General features: G+C 46.0%; 1 long non-coding RNA gene across 1 annotated transcript; it reads left to right on the top strand.

The window, feature by feature from the left end:
- Positions 1-11,712: 11,712 nt before the first annotated feature.
- On the top strand, positions 11,713-14,928 carry LOC140216038 (uncharacterized). The gene is made up of 2 exons (XR_011892685.1): positions 11,713-11,870; positions 12,597-14,928. It is a non-coding gene; the product is annotated as an uncharacterized lncRNA (long non-coding RNA).
- The last annotated feature ends 244 nt before the right edge of the window (positions 14,929-15,172 follow it).

The following is a 15,172-nucleotide window of genomic DNA, read 5'->3' as shown; positions in this document are numbered from 1 at the left end:
GAAAAAGACGCTCTAGACAAAATCTAGAATGATTTCCGGCACCGGGGGTTACTTTTGTCGGCGATGCATGGACAGCACGAAAAAATTTCGGGGGGGGGGCTGAAGCCCCATAACCCCCCCCCCCCCACCCTGGCTACGCCCCTGCTTGTATGTCAAGGGATGAATACAACGCTCCATTTACGGTAGAAGAACTTAACAGGGTCCTCTGTGCTGGCAAAACAACTGCAGTAGGTCCCGACAGGATTCACTATGCCATGCTTGCACACCTGTCCCAAGCATCCGTAGAGGCTCTCCTTGAATTCTTTAACAAAGTATTTGAATCTGGAAGCATGCCAAAGAGTTGGAAAAACGCAATAGTTGTGCCTTTTTTAAAAACAGGTAAATCCCCCACATCCCCAAGCAGCTTTCGACCCATTGCCCTGACAAGCTGTTTGGCGAAATCATACGAAAGTCTCGTAAATGTAAGATTAACTTTCACGCTTGATACACGGAACTCCATTGATTTTCACCAGTGCGGCTATAAAAAAGGGTGTTCAACGACAGACCACCTCGTCCGACTTGAACACGAAATACGTGAATCATTTTTACACAAACAGCACTGCCTGGCAGTGTTTTTCGACCTAGAAAAAGCGTACGACACCACGTGGAGATTTGGAATCTTACGTGACCTCGCCTCATTAGGAATCCGTGGCAAAATGCTAAACTGTCTGGCTGATTTTATGTCCAATAGAACATTCCAAATCCGTCTAGGCACTGTGCTCTCGCGCACATTTATCCAAGAAAACGGCGTGCCATAAGGTTGCGTACTTTGCACAACACTCTTTATAGTAAAAATGAACTCTGTCAACAACGTCATTCCCACCTCTGTTATGCACTCCATATACGTCGATGATCTGCAAATAGCGTGCCGCGCCTCAAACTTACGAGCATGTGAAAGGCAGCTCCAGATAACAATAAATAAACTAATGGAGTGGGCTGAGAAAAATGGCTTCCGCTTCTCTACTCAGAAAACCGTTACAGTGCTTTTTTCGCAAAAACGAGTGTTGTACTTAGACCCGGAGGTAAAATTGAATGATGTCGCGCTGCCGGTAAAACAAGAATGTAAATTCTTGGGAGTAATCTTTGACAAAAAACTAAACTTCCTAGCCCACATTAAAGAACTAAAGATTAAGGCAAATAAAGCATTGAATATCTTGAAAGTTTTATCTCATAAGCACTGGGGTTCCGACCGAACCTGTCTTTTACGTATTTACCGGTCTCTTGTGCGCAGCCTTTTAGACTACGGCTCCGTGGTTTACGGTTCAGCCAGAATATCCTACATCCAACGACTTGATCCGGTGCATAACCTTGGACTGCGACTGGCAAGTGGTGCCTACCGAACTTCACCTATTCCAAGTTTATACGTCGAGTGTAATGAACCCTCCTTACAGCAGCGAAGAGCATTCCTCACATTTTCCTACGTACTCAAAATTCAGTCATCACCCCAACACATATGCTACAACATCCTCACACAATGCAACACACGCTTACACCACAAATAAACCGAACATGATTAGGCCACTTGTCCTGCGGTATGAGCAATACTGTCGGGATTATGACGTTCCCCACGAAGTCCTCCAGGTTGCCAAGAAACCACAACGGTTGGCCCCGTGGTACGATTTCACACAGTTGTGCGACTGGACAATGACGCATTTAAAGAAGAAAGACACCCCACACGAACACATTATACAAGAATTCCGTGCACTTCAGGAAAAATATCAAAATAACATGCAATATTACACTGATGGCTCTAAAGCAAAAAACCACGTGGGTGTGGGGGCCGTAACAGAAAGTTGGGAAACAAGTATCCGATTGCCACAACACGCCTCTGTGTTCACGGCCGAAGTTTACGCTATATGGGTTGTTGTTAAAAAGATAACCACTGACAAACACAAACATGCACTCATATACACTGACTCTTTAAGCACACTGAAGGCCCTGCAGCTGAAATCTGAGTGTGAACCCCTGATAGGAGACATTTTAAATATGTTGGCGCTTAACGAATACGGGAGGTCAATTCGTTTCTGTTGGGTCCCAAGCCATGTTGGGATACCAGGTAACGAAGCAGCTGATAGATGTGCATTGATGGCAGCACACAAAGATATTACAAACACGAAACTCCCATATAATGATAGCATCCGTGCAATTAGAAAAGCCTTCACGGTAAAATGGCAACGCGAATGGGACCGCTGTGCCGACAACAAGCTACATCTCACGAAACCCATAGTTGGCGAGTGGAAGTCATGCTATCATCAGGAGCGGTTCATCGAAGTAGTTTTATGCCGACTGCGCATTGGGCACACACACCTCACGCACAATTACTTACTCACCAAAGAAGACACACCAACATGCGAGAAATGTCAACAGCCACTAACAGTTATGCACATATTACTCACATGTACGCAGACTGAAAACACAGACGAACACTTTTGCACAAATTATATCAACTACACATACCTTCACACCCTGCTCTAATTTTAGGTGATGATCAGCTAGTCCCATTATGTGACGTCCGTAAATTTCTACACGACACTGGATTTCTACACAAAATATAGATTAACAAAGCCTTTTCCTTCATAAACTTGATTTTAAAACACCTCGTGTTTGGCGCAGCATAGCCTCAGCCGCTTTTGCGCCATTAAACCCCATTCAACTAACTAACATCCTTCTTCGTGATCTTGTTCAGTCGACGATAATCGACGCAGAAGCGTAGGGTTCCGTCCTTGTTCTTTACCAGGACTACAGCAGAGGCCCACAGGCTTTTCGACGGCTGGATGATGTCGTCGCGCAGCATTTCGTCGACTTGTTGCCTAATAGCTCCACGTTCTCGCGTCGAAACTCGGTAAGGGCTCTGGCGGAGGGGTCGAGCGCTCTCTTCGGTTATTATGCGATGCTTTGCAACTGATGTTTGTCGAATCCTCGATGACGTCGAAAAGCAGTCTTTGTATCGTCTGAGAAGACTTCTGATCTGTTGCTGCTTACTCATAGGAAGACTTGGATTCACGTCGAAGTCTGGTTCGGGGACAATGCTCATCGGGGTAGATGCGGCTGAATCCGAGAGGACAAAGGCATTGCTGGTTTCCACAATTTCCTCGATGTGTGCGATTGTCGTGCCCTTGTTGATGTGCTTGAACTCTTGGCTGAAGTTGGTTAGCATAACTTCCGCTTGCCCTCCGTGGAGTCGAGCGATCCCTCTTGCGACGCAAATTTCACGGTCGAGCAGTAGATGTTGGTCGCCCTCGATGACGCCTTCTACGTCAGCGGGTGTTTCAGTGTCGACGGAAATAATAATGCTGGCGCGCGGCGGAATGCTCACTTGATCTTCGAGCACACTCAAGGCGTGGTGACTACGACAGCTCTCCGGCGGTATCGCTTGATCTTGTGACAGCGTTATCGATTTCGACTTCAGGTCGATGACTGCGCCATGTTGATTCAGGAAGTCCATGCCGAGAATGACTTCTCGTGAACACTGTTGGAGGACAACGAAGGTGGCAGGGTAAGTCCGGTCATGAACGGTAATTCTTGCCGTGCAGATCCCAGTCGGCGTAATCAGGTGTCCTCCAGCGGTCCGAATTTGAGGGCCTTCCCATGCAGTCTTAACTTTCCTCAACTGGGCGGCGATGGGTCCACTCATGACGGAGTAATCGGCTTCTGTGTCTACTAAGGCGGTGGCTGCGTGGCCATCGAGAAGCAGGTCGAGGTCGGTGGTTCTTTGTCTTGCGTTGCAGTTAGGTCTCGGCGTCGGATCACGGCTGCGTCATGTTGAACTGGAGCTGGAACGTCGCGTCGTCAAGTCGTCTTTTGTCGGTGTAGTCTTGGCTTCCTGACTTCGTCGGGACGGCGGCGTGTCGTCATTAGGTCGTCGAGATGGTTTCTTCGTCGTCTTCGTCGGCGGCGGAGGATCTTCGTCAGTTCGACGAACAGCAACCGCACCTCCATCGGTTGCTGCTCTTAGTTTTCCGGATACGGGCTCGCTGACCGGACCTGGGCTGGGCCAGTGTATGGTCGGCGCTGCGGCGACAGGTAGCGGCCTGGTGATGGCGAACGCGACGGTCGTCGAGAGCTCCACTGAGTAGCGGCGAGGTAGTCGGCGATATCGCGAGGGCGTTCACCTCGCTGCGGGCGCGGAGCATTGACGGCGAAACCTCGCAGGCCCATCTCCCGGTATGGGCATCGGCGATACACATGGCCGGCTTCTCCGCAGTGATAGCAGAGCGGACGGTGGTCGGGGGCTCGCCAAATGTCCCTCTTCCTTGCGTAGGTGAGCTGGGCGACGGGTGGGCGTGCTGGCGGCGGCGGCGGCGGACGACGGAATTGCGTCGTTGCAGGGCCCTGGCGTGGTCGCGGAGGGGGACCTTGACGGCGTGCGACGGCGGCGTAGGTCATCGCTTCTGGCTGGGGCTGCGGTAATTGAGGTTGCACCTCAGGAACCCCAAGCGATCGCTGAACCTCATCTTTCACGATGTCAGCGATCGAAGCTACTTGAGGTTGCGACGAAGACAGGACCTTGCGCAGTTCTTCGCGCACAATGGCCCTGATGGTCTCTTGAAGGTCGTCCGAACCCAGTCCTTGGATGGCATACTGCGGCTTGTGCCCCTGGCGGTTATATTGCCGGGTGCGCATCTCCAGAGTTTTCTCGATCATCGATGCCTCTGCAGAAAACTCAGCCACAGTCTTCGATGGGTTACGAATAAGTCCGGCGAAAAGGTCTTGCCCAGACGGCACGCATTGTCCGACGGATATCCGATTTAGGTCCGCATGTCCGGAGCCGAGCACAAACATCCGCCGGACATACGCCGCAGTCCTTAAGCGGACGTCGCGAGCGGAACGTCCACGGGACGTTTGCGGTACTTACTGTATCGGATGTATGTTGAGCCTGTCCGAAGCCGTGCCCGAACATCCACCGGACTTACAATAAGAATCCCAATGCGGACATTGCGACAGGATCACCTAAGGGGTCGTTCGCAGTGCTTACAACAATGGAGTAAGTTTTAAATTAAACCAGTAATTAATTTACGCGCTTCTCGCCCGGCCCAATTGAATTCCCAGCGATGAAGTGAGTAGGGTATATACGCTGGAGTACGTGTGTGGACGTCGGCTGTACAATTAATTTTTAAGCTTGGCGCAATGAGCGCGCAATAGATGCTGCAGCCCGCAGGTTACTTATTGAGTTTATTACAAACGATGCGAATGAACGCTTCAGTTACGTGTTTCCGTTCTAGGACGCACTGGGCGTCTGCTACGATATCCGTGCAGCTAAGGTTTTAACGGTGTATTTCCGCAAAAAAATATTTCGTAAAAACTGTTTTTACGCGCCGTGATTTATATGGAGGGAAGGCCAAATGGCTAAATTAATCGTGGGACGTCTTGTCCAAATCCAGGGTGCAACGACGGCTAACGCTCGATCGGTATAAATCTTCAATCTCGAAGGCCGTGCTGTTGCTGACTGCATACAACAAAAGCGAATGCGAAGCCAGAATTCACGTCATGGAGGTCATGGATATGTTTGTCAACGATCCGCTCTCGTAAGGTCCATGTAAACGTAGCCTTCTAGTGGTGTTAAAAGCATGAACTATAATAGGCTACCTTGACGTCACTTTGGCTCTTGCAATCGCCTCTGAAATCTTAGTGCGCAAGAACACTGCCTTCGAGATTCGCTCGCTCACGCATAGTACGCGTAACAAGCCGGGTCAATCCAGTTGTCAAGCTCCGCCACGGAGGAAGGAAACTAAGGAGAGGCCCTGACGTCACTGTTTGTGAAGCAAAAGTGAAGCCGGAATTTGGCGTTGCTCATGGCGATGCTCCGCCTTTTGGGCCACCCTCCTCTCTTGTTTACATCTTTCGCGAAACCACGCCGCGCTGCGCGTGGTGTCGCGCGCGGAGCGCGCGCGCTCGCGCAACATCTGGCAGAGCAGGGTGCAGGTAACACAGCGCAACAAGACATGGTGACTAAGGCAAACCCGCCCACTCAGCGCCTTTGCCACGGCCCGAAACCTACCAGAGCAACACGTGTGAGCGCTCAAAACCCATAACGACGCCGCCATTGTGGCCCAAAAGGCGTGGCCATACAACAAAAAAATAAAAATAAAGAAGCAGCAAAAAAATGAGAACCTACTACGTCATTTCCGCCACACTTTTCTCCTAGCGCGCGGAGGGGGTAGGGCCTCTCCTTAGTTTCCTTCCTCCGTGAACTCCGCAATTCGCACCTATAGGCTTCGCATGGGCTTCCCGCCAACGTTCCCGCGCTCGCAGTTCGAGCCGCGACGACTTTTCTTGGACACTGTTTCGGCATCGTCCTGTTGCACAGTAAGTATTTTTGCGAGTATTCCTATTTGGATAAGTTTTTCTTCGTGTCAAGTGACGGTGTGTAGTGATAAGTGCGTCGGTAGGTGCCCCTCATGTTCAATTCAGTGCTCTCCGCCGGGCACGTATGCGTGTAGTTGACGGAGAGGAACTATGGAGCTTAAAAAGAAGCGGATCCGCATTGCTCAGCGAGCTGGTCGGCAGTGTAAACAACTTGTAGACATCTTAGGCGAACGTGTGTTCTTGCCCAACAGTGGAACTTTGGCTGGAGTGGTGCCTTTGGATGTTAACTGTCCTAACAGAGGTCGTAGCGCTCCTGATGAGTCTACCTCCGATGAGAACTGGTCAGAGCTGTTTTGTCGACCGCAGTCAGATGCCAGTGTCGCGACGCAGTCCGTTGGCGTGACCGATACGACATTGCACCCAGATTCATCTGCTGCGGGTGGCGTTTGCGGCAATTTGCTCTATTTGCAAGACCTTGGGCCATCACCAGACGACACTTTGAGCAACGAGTCAGCTACCAGCGACAGTAAAAACCTTGGTAGAGAGTTACAGGCATGGGCCGCGAGCCACAGGATAGGAAGGGATGCACTGAGTGACCTTTTAAAAATTTTGAGGCAGCATCCATGTCATTCGGCTCTTCCGAAGGACGACCGCACTCTTTTGAAAACGCCGCGAGGGTCGTGCTTCGAATGCCCTATTACTGTTCTTTCTCCCGGTCATTACTGTCATTTTGGGCTTCACAGAGGATTGCTGCATGCATTAAGTGGTTGTGGTCAGTTGCCAGAAACACTGTTGTTGTCGTTTAATATTGACGGCCTACCATTATCGAAAAGTTCCAACGTTCAACTTTGGCCGATACAGTGCCTTATTGCCAACTGCAACAAACAAACTCCATTTCTCGTTGGTGCATTTGTTGGGCCAAGCAAGCCAGAGTCTGCAAATGACTTTCTTCTACCATTTGTAACCGAGTTAAAGGGCTTGCTTGAAGATGGCCTAATCGTTTGTGGTTGCAGTATTACTGTATCAGTGAAGGCAATTATATGTGAGGCTCCGGCGCGCTCATTCGTCCTTTCGACTAAAGGCCATTCTGGCTATAGTAGTTGTCCGAAGTGCACATGCGAAGATTCTTACAGAGGAGGCAGGGTAGTTCTTCTGGAGACAGGTTGTGAAATGTGCACTGATAGCAGCTTTCGTAGACAACAAGATGTAGATCACCACAGGGGTACCTCTGTTCTTGTTGATTTGCCACTTGACACAGTGAGAGACATTCCACTGGACTATATGCATTTAGTGCTGCTTGGTGTAGTAAAAAAACTTTTGATGCTTTGGCTGACTGGGCCACTGTCCATTCGTCTTGGCCCACTTGAGCGCAAGCTCATGAATGAGGCCAGTGAAAATTTGAAGCTGCACATTCCTATAGAATTTTCCAGAAAGACACGTCCTGTTACTGAAGTTGAACGGTGGAAAGCTGCAGAACTCCGCCTCTTTTTGTTTTACACCGGCCCTCTTATACTGAAATCTGTGCTAAGCCCCAAGTTGTATGATAACTTACTTCACAGTTCTGCATTCTTCACTCTCCATTCTCGCCAACAACGAATTGTATTCTCAACATGCCGACTATGCTGGAGCTCTACTGAGGCACTTTGTTCACTCCTTCACTACAATCTATGGAGAAGAACACGTTTCATACAGTGTCCATAGCCTTATACACCTTGCTGAAGATGTTAAGTTTCATGGTCCTGTTGACACGTTCAGTGCTTTCCCCTTTGAAAATAACATGCGTCATATCAAAAAAGAGCTTCGAAAGCACGAGAAGCCATTACAACAATTACGAAATAGAATGTTGGAAAGGTTACAGCTGCCACATGTGTTTCTTGAGGGCCCAACAGATTTTGAGCTCATTCGCCCGCAGGACACTGGACCTTTGCCACCCGATTGCACTGGTCCTGAATTTGGTGCAGCTAGATGCAGCACTTTCCTGCTTAGTGGATCTACTGGCAACAATTGTGTAATGCTTGACGGTCACATTATTCTTGTGCAGAAGTTTTGCTATCTGAAAGCATCAAACAAAGTTTGCATTGTTTGACAAGAATTTAATCACAGAGAAGACTTTTACACATCACCCTTTGAGTCCTCACGAATAGGAATTTTTTTGGTCTCCATTCTGTCAAGAAATAAGGTGTGGCCTCTAAGGAATCCGAAGAAAATGTTGTTGCTGCCTCACGCCAGCCAGTACATAGTTCTTCCAGAGATCCACACCAACTGAATTGCGTAATTCGTGTGCTTGTTTTCATTCTACCAGTAGGTCTGCGTAACACTTGCCTTTCAGTGTTGTAATCAACGCTTCATTTATTTGATGTTTCTGTTTCCTGTGAAGAAAAAGTGGTCTATGTTCATGCAAAGTTCTCTTTCCAGATGGCTTATGCAATTGTCGATTTTATTGGTCGAAAAGAGGTAGAGGTTGTGCCATCCTCATGGATCTCGGACGACATATGCATGTGGCCTAAAGTACCATTGGACCGACTGACATCTATGATAAGAAAAAAACATCCATGTTCCTACTTGCCACCATGGCAAGGATACGAGGTCCAGGTGAAGGGGCTGTTTGGTAAGTGCCACTGTTGCTGCTCATTAACACGTATATATAATTGTTAACGGTTTTGTTTACTGCACATGGACAATGTAAGTGCATATGAATCCTTCCACATGGCCACTTCCTGTATGCAAATACTATTGTAATTATTGAGTGTTAGCGTGGTCTTCCAAAATTTTCTGGGGTCATACTACTTCCACCACATGCAATGATAGTTCACACTTGCATGCACAGTAGTTTTTGTTATGGATGGGCAAATATTCCAAGTTTGAATACAGCTGTTAACAGTTAACGGGTAAATTTTCATTCTATTAAACAAGGAAGTATTTCTACTCTATTTCAGTAGTTCCTCACAGTGGAGCAAAGGCTACGGGACCTGCGAGCGCAGATTTCTGCGCATCGAGATGTAGTGACATAGCTGGGAACCCACTGCATGACTAAGTGCCCTTGACAGGTGGTCTTATGGGCAGGTGTTTACTTGGAAGCTTCTCTGCAGGTCTTAGCTGTGGTCGATTTTGCTTCGTTTTTTAATCGAATATTTATTTAGGCTCAATGATATTGAAAATAGTTATCTACGTTCTCAAATGAAAATGTGTAAAGAACAAAAAAGATTAATGGAACATTTCTGAAAGAAGACATTTGCATTAAAAAGTACGAACAATTTACTGCTTTGATAGTAGCTAAATTCATGCGGGCAGTCGCCACAGCTACAACACCACGGAGGACTTCCTCTTGGGCAGTGCTTTGTCCTTTGCAAAAATAATTTCTGCAGACTCGCTTGTGTAATATCCTTCCTAGCTGCTGTTTGATGCAAAAGGAACCAATAAGTCAGCGTTTAACATGGTTGGAACAGTTAGCAAGGAGAGCGGTAAATGTGCACATATTCTAATTAAGAAACTGCCTGCTCTTACGAATGTCTGTGAGCCCACCATGTACAAGTAGATTGTACAACATGGATTAAGAGGCAGCGCCACCATTTCATGGGACATGGTCGAGCGCTCCTTATGAACCCTCCGCTTCCGCCATTTCTGCTATCCTCCTCCGTACCATGAAATATCTTGGAAAACTAGCATCTTTTTGGTGTCAGAGTGAATATGGAATTAATTTTCTACCACTGATATCACAACAGCTGATCTCGCTGCTCACTTGCAGTCTTCGTAGATGCTGCCGCAACCTGTGCTGTAGCTCTCGCCACTAGCAGATGACAGGGCGTAGAAGAGCACTTTTAAAATTTGGTCGTCCTGCTGATTGGTCGGAGAAGCCTGTAGCTTTTTCTTTTTCCGAAACTCCTGGTCTTTTTTTCAGAAGCCATTTATTTAGCGTTTTTGGAAAGCTAGTTATACAGCAGCCATTCTTTCTTGGAGAGCTTGTTTGCAACCAGGCTGTAATGTTATTGAGAGGCTATTCATGCAGTTTTTGTAATGAAGACTGGTCATCCTTTGTTTAAAGCTCACCATCTGTTCCTGATAGCAGTCCTTTCTGTACTAGTCAATACATGTGTGCCGCCAAACTATACCAAAATAAATATTCCTGCTGTAAATATATGCATCTGCGTTTGACTATTGGATGCTTGGTACTTAGTATTCGTATTCGAAAAAGTTCATATTCGTCTCCCTCTAGTTTTCGGAAATCTCATAACTCGCTGTAGCACTATGACAATGCCAGTTTAGGTGATGATTTTCAGTACATAAGTAATTTGTTGCTATTGTTTGTTGAACTTCTAGGATCATATGATGAAGCGCGCAGGAAGTTGGACAAGTCGCAGTACACTTCAGACCTCGGGAGCGACTCTGAACCGCCGCAAAAAAGAACCCCAGCTGTTGTGTGGGAACCTTGCCAGTCGTCTGACAGCCAGCACTCTGAAGATTTGCCACCGCCACCAGCGCCAGTGAACTTTCCCCAGGGTGAGTCTACCTGTTGTCATGCCCACTTTGTTAACCAAGTCTGCTTGTGGAACTCTATGCTTTACATGTTGTGTGAATTGTTTAACTGAATGTTGTCTTTACAGCAATTAAGTCTTCACTTGCAGACAGAACATTTCCTTCTTGCTCAGAAGGGAAGGGATATATTATCTTTGCGGTGTTGTGTGAACATCTAAAAGGGATAATTTGCTACATTCTTTATGATACTGCCTTTACAGTAAACATGTGCACGTCATAATTCTTTTTACGAATTTTTACAGATTTCCTTAAACCAGTGCGAAGCAAAATAGCAAGTATTTGCTTTTGTGTGCCATGTTAGTATATGTATAGAACAGGCTCTCCCTCACATCATCATTAGATATAGTAGCATATTTATTCTGATATCGGTTACCCTCGTTTTTTAATTCTGCCCCCAAATGAGCTATCAACCTAGTTTTTTACCAAAGAATCTTGACTTATATTCGTGAAGAAAGGTAGTAAATGTACAAAGCTAACAGAGTTCCTCCGTCACGCCCACCGTAAAGCCAGTTTGGAGCTTATCCAGACTGGCTTTAAGAAACCTGCAAATCCAATGCACTCGATGCCACTGAAAATGACGTTTCTGCATATGTAACATTAATTACCTAAACACCTCGAACTGCAGCTTTGTCTGCAGCTCATCCACATATCATAACAGCTCAAAGCTTTCTATTAGTTGGTATTCAGCTGTTGCTCTGAACCTGTCGACACTGCGGCACTGTAATGCTGTTGGCAGAGCTGCTGTCAAGCTTGTCTAATTTCGTCATGTATCTTGACACCCTGTCTTTGAATAGCTGCCTTCGCTGCATCGCCTTGCTCACCTGCATCGGTTGTGTCACCTCTGCCAGTGGCCTCACCCATGCCAGCAGCCTCGCCTCTTCTAGTTACGTCATGTGTGCCAGCTGCCCCACCTTTGCCAGCCGTAACACCAGCGCCAGTTGCACCACCTTTGCCAGCTGCTTCGCCTGCCCCAGTCACATTACCACCACATGGTAAGCTGAACTACACAGTATTTTTTTAGGGGCCACACTTCTGTGCGATTAAATTTATTTGTGAATCTCAACAGGACAACAAAAAAAATTAATGTTTGCACAGCATGTAGCTGCGTCTGCTACGCATGGCCTCCGGTATGGCAATGGCGTGCTCCATAGCGCAGTCTACTGTGGCCGCCGTGCCACAACGGGCCTTGTCGCCCCCGCGACACTGAACTTTTGGATGGGGCTTTGCCCTCTTGGCTTCTCCGCTGTGTAGCTTCCAGCATGCTATACGGAAGAAACTGTTTCAATGCACGTAATGTGCTCACGAGAATAATAAAACATCGCGTTCGGCTTGCTCCGCCGGCCGCAATTTTTGTTTTGGTGTCCCGCAGCAAACGCGGGACGAAAAGTTTTTTTTTTTTTTCGCAGGAAGTTTAACCTGCGTAGTGATTGCACCCCTGATTTTGCGTCAATTTTTCTGACAAAAAGGTGCGATCATTATGCGAGTAAATACGGTAATTTTTCTTTCACCCAATTGCTGCAATTGGGTGGATGGCATAATGACTAATTTTCTATGTGTGCTGCCACGAATACTAATGTTAAAAATGCTGCATCATTACTGCATTGTCTGTGAGGTTTCAAAATGCTTCGGTATACTACTACCTGACATACTATCCTACTGCTTATCTTTATCATTTCTCCTCATACTGCCCTTTTTTTCTTTCTCCTCCCTCTGAGCAGAATACCAGACTGGAGGACTATTGCTTCAAGCCTTTTTGCGGATGAGGTGTCTTCTAATACCACGTGTTCAAGATGCCACCAATTCTCTTCAAGTATACTCCAGCTTGTGTCCAAAAACATCATTAGGTGCATTTTTGTTCCATGGGGTGTTTTATGGGTTGAAGGTTTTTCAGTTCCAATTTATTCTAGACCAATGACTTCTGTTTTAGTCAAGTGAGATGCTTTGAAGCTTTATAATTTGTGTCCACTATTGCAGTATGTATTCAAGCAACCCGTGTTTCATAGCACCTCCAGGTATTGTACTGGGCTTTGTGTTCTGCAGAAGACTTGTACTTACAAGATCTGTATTTTACTTGCATATATCAGAGCTGCAGAATGTATTCTAGTTGCGTAACTTCCATTTAGGAGCCACGAGCTTGTTTCTAGTGCAGATGTTCCTTTTAAACACGGTGAATTGTTTTTAGGTATCACATTTCGCGTTTAAGGACTACGGACATATTTTTTTATGCAGTGAAGTTCTTACAACTCTAAACGCTAGAAAAAATTATGGCAAGCCTCACGGCGTCCTAAATAATTCAGTCTAATGCATTTCCCACAGCCAGACTTGGTTTTGGTAATCGGGAAGTGGTCACACAGAAGCAACACATCATGGGGGTTCGACACTCACTCCGGCTTGCTCAGTCATCTGCTTGCTGCTACATAGGGCCTCAGCCGGTAGGCAGCATAAACGGCGACAGCAAATAGAAGTGTCAAAGCCTCATAATGTGCTGCTCCCTTGTGGCCACCTTCTGATGACCAAAACCGAGAATGACTGTGGAAAATGCATTATGCCAAATTCTTTAGCGTGCTGGGAGGCGTGCCAAGCATTTTTCAAAAGGTTTTAGTTGTAGGACTTTAGTTGAAAACTAGATCATTACTAAAAATAAGTTGCATCCCTTTAACAGATGTTTTCTTGCTATAATGCAATTACTGCTATTTAAAAAGCAGAAAACTGCATTGATTCTCAATAACTCACCTTATGATCCTAGTCATGACCTGTGTCCTAGTTCTGCAAGTTGCATTAAAGCACCACTGACCATGCTTAAACACCACTACTGCTAGTCATATCATGCTCCCAAGTGTTCTATTCTAGGGCCTACAGTTTGTGTTGTAATATCCTGAGTAGTGCTTTGTTTTAAAAAGGTTAAACCTAGTTGCATTATGGCTTTGCTTAAAGAGTGGCAGTCTCTTACATTATTTCATGTACCAAGCGGGTGTTTTACTAGTGTGAATTTGCTACAGTTTTGGAAGATGTATATTTTACATTATGGAAATGTTTAAAGAGCAGCAGTCTAGTTGCATCATTTCATGCACCAAGCGGATGCTAATTTCACTACTGTGAGTTTGCTGCGCTATTTCGAAGATGTATATTTTACATTATGGCATCGTTTAAAGAGCAGCAGTCTAGTTGCATCATTTCATGTACCAAGCGGGTGTTTCACTACTGTGAGTTTGCTGCGCTATTTCGAAGATGCATATTTTATATTATGGCATTGTTTAAAGAGCAGCAGTCTAGTTGCATCATTTCATGTACCAAGCGGATGGTAATTTCACTACTGTGAGTTTGCTGCGCTATTTCGAAGATGTATATTTTACATTATGGCATCGTTTAAAGAGCAGCAGTCTAGTTGCATCATTTCATGTACCAGGCGGGTGTTTCACTACTGTGAGTTTGCTGCGCTATTTCGAAGATGTATATTTTACATTATGGCATTGTTTAAAGAGTGGCAGTCAAGTTACATTATTTCATGTACCGAGCAGGTGTTTTACTACTGTGAGGTTGCTGCGCTACTTCGAAGATGTATATTTTACAATATGGCATTGTTGAAAGTGCGGCAGTCTAGTTACATCATTTAATTCATGTACCAAGCGGGTGTTTCACTACTGTGAGTTTACTGCGCTATTTCGAAGATGTATATTTTACATTCTGGCATTGTTTAAAAAGCGGCAGTCTAGTTACATTATTTCATGTACCGAGCGGGTGTTTTACTACTGTGAGTTTGCTGCGCTACTTCTAAGATGTATACTTTACAATATGGCATTGAAAGTGTGGTAGTCTAGTTACATCATTTCATGTACCAAGTGGGTGTTTTACTACTGCGAGTTTGCTGCGCTATTTCAAAGATTGATATTTTACATTATGGCATTGTTTAAAGTGTGATAGTCTAGTTACATTATTTAATGTACCAACTGTGAGTTGTACTACAGCGAGTTTGCTGCTATGTTTTGAAGATCTATATATTTTGTACCTTCGTGCTTACATTTCTGAAATAAAAGTATTAAAACATCCGTGTAGGTCATGGAATTCTTAGTTTTCAGCTATGCTTGCATGGTTTTAAGAGTGAAAAGCATGTAAAAAGTGATTAGTGCCTAAATTTAGGTCCGCAAGCTTTCTGCAGGAAATATCCGAATATCCCTCTTTGGATGTCCCAGGGACCTGTCTATGTACGTTAAAAGGTCTGGCTACGGATGGTCCACTGGATCGCCTTCAGATGTATCGTGGAGGTAAATGGATGTCCGCAGGACATCCGGATGTC

Source organism: Dermacentor andersoni, chromosome 2 (genome assembly GCF_023375885.2).
Source record: "Dermacentor andersoni chromosome 2, qqDerAnde1_hic_scaffold, whole genome shotgun sequence".
NCBI classification, from domain to species: Eukaryota; Metazoa; Arthropoda; class Arachnida; order Ixodida; family Ixodidae; genus Dermacentor; species Dermacentor andersoni.
This window is presented reverse-complemented; position numbering and strand designations above follow the sequence as displayed.